At 39.0% G+C, this 2,097-nt stretch overlaps 1 protein-coding gene across 3 annotated transcripts in view; it reads right to left on the bottom strand.

The window, feature by feature from the left end:
• Positions 1–2,097, bottom strand: part of LOC105565147 (lactosylceramide 4-alpha-galactosyltransferase-like) — a 10,076-nt gene that overhangs the window by 5,732 nt on the left and 2,247 nt on the right. Inside the window, exon 1 of one of the 3 annotated variants that reach the window (XM_012018109.1) lies at positions 230–466. The exons of the other annotated variants lie outside the window; for them this stretch is intronic. The gene's annotated coding sequence lies outside the window, so the exon portion shown is untranslated. Of the gene's footprint in view, positions 1–229; positions 467–2,097 lie in introns of those variants that run through there. 3 annotated transcript variants of the gene reach the window in all.

Here is a 2,097-nt window from a genome sequence, read left to right as displayed (position 1 = left end):
CTTGGACACAGTTCTTGGATCGTGGACACAAGGCTTTAAGCTTACTCTCGGTGAATCAAAATGCCATCAATCAGTGTTACAAATATTTTTAAAATTATGCCCGTATTTCAGCTTCCTTACACCAAAAGCTACAAGTTGGGGCTCTCCCTTACTCCTTACTCCACGTATTGTAGACCAGCGTTTAAAGGCAGCGGGATTTATAATCTGCTTTTACAAATGTATAACGTACTCTGTTTAGTCTGTTTGCGAGCGGGTGTTGCCAACGGAAGACGATAATCCAAGAGGGAGTAATTTAAGAATACATTTCTGATATCGCATATCGGAAACCACCACGATAACCAGATGGCTTCGAAACAAGTACAGTATTACTGTACAACAGAGCTATTTTACCCGGCGTAGGCCAATTCCTTCTCGAAATGTGCACTTTCTCTTCCAACAGATTTTCATCGTTGGACGTAAACGTTTCCAACTGACCCGAGCGCTTCCAAGTGTTCCGTAAGACCGCGTCAGGCTCCGTACAGTTTATAGAGTGCACATTTGGCGGAAGCAGTGATCGATTTGAGTAAAAGTTACTAAACTTGAGATTCGCCCGAGATAGTCAGCTTTAGTCTGATTGGTCAAATTTCGATCTAATCTCAATCCATAGTCCTCATACAGGCTTCAGGCTGATAACAGCCAATAACGGTCGAAGTGTACGCAGATAGCAAAACCTGCCAAAACAGATTTCGTCAAGCGCCCAGTGCAGACTTTGAAGGCAGAAAGACCGCAGATTGTATACCGTGATCGCTTAAGGGGATGCTGGAGTGACTCTGCACTTTTGCACCTTTCTAATCAACAAACTGTCAGCTCGCGGAAACATTTGTGTAATATACAAATTAAATGGCGTTTAGTTTCAGTGATGCCATGTTGTTCTTTAATTTAGCCTGAATAGCAATTGCTACTTTCGATCTGTACACGTAAGCCATTTAATGTGTATATTACACAAATGTTTCCGCGAAACGGGCAATTTTGAGTGCAAAAGCGCAGAATCACGTTTCGCTTACCGCCGTTGGCTGCCGAGGTAGAAAACCTGACACTTGAACATGTATTTGTCAGCGGCAAAAGATCTATTATATAATAAGGATTGAAGTAAAAAATCGAGCAAAAGTAGTTGAATGTTTAAATTTCAACGACGACTTACGGTATTAGAGTATGATTAATCCAAAGAAAAATTTATAGAACACGATAGTGTTCTACTTGCAATAATTTCTTGATTTGAGAACAACATAATTTGTGGTACTATTTCGTAGATATTTTTACAAAAAAAAATTAATGTTTCAACGAAGATATAAAAATTCCTATTTCAAGTCAATTTTTTGTAGTTATTTATAGAAATTTTTCCGCCAGGGTAGTTGGGAAAGAACTACTTAAAGACTGTTGCCAAGACAAAAGCCAAATCGGACACAGACGACTTTGGTGTGGGCTTCTGACGAATCTGCTGCAAATTTCTTAACATTTTGCTGACTGACTGTGAGTTTTTACCGAGTGTTTCTAGACTATTTCACTAAAAAATCGATTGCCTCTTATATAATCGCGCGATAGTAAGAAAGAAGGGAGAAATTTGCATACTCCCAGGAAAAAAATGTATATATCTCATCATATCTCACTCAGCTGTCAGCAGATATGACTATAGATATATGTCTTTTCTTAAGTTTACCCTCGTGGAAGCGCCTTTCAACCGTTAGGTTGTACCAGCATATTTCTGGAAATTCCTTGAAATTCACCCATACAGCACAGAATGTTAGAATAATATTGTTGAAACGTTGCAACGTTGAAGTATAAATATCTTTTCTACGTTGAATCTACATTTCTTAACATTGATGCAATGTTGCAATGTTATAACGAAACGTTTCTGAGAAACGTTGATTCAATATTTGTGTGCTGTATGGGTCATGCGCTTAATGTTGATTAAACACTAAATCCTACTCTAACGGCACTTAAACTTTTTCAAGCGCCGAACCTTTGAAATTTCCCTCAGCGGAAAAATATGCGGGACAATGGCCGGGATTTAACCGAGGGCCCTATCTATTTTACTAATGACTCATGTTAGCACAGCGG

The sequence above is a fragment of the Vollenhovia emeryi genome, unplaced genomic scaffold (assembly GCF_000949405.1).
Source record: "Vollenhovia emeryi isolate VEMERY1.0 unplaced genomic scaffold, V.emery_V1.0 DF939155.1, whole genome shotgun sequence".
Taxonomy (NCBI): domain Eukaryota; kingdom Metazoa; phylum Arthropoda; class Insecta; order Hymenoptera; family Formicidae; genus Vollenhovia; species Vollenhovia emeryi.
The sequence above is the reverse complement of the archived record's forward strand: the minus strand, read 5'-3'. Positions and strand labels throughout refer to the sequence as shown.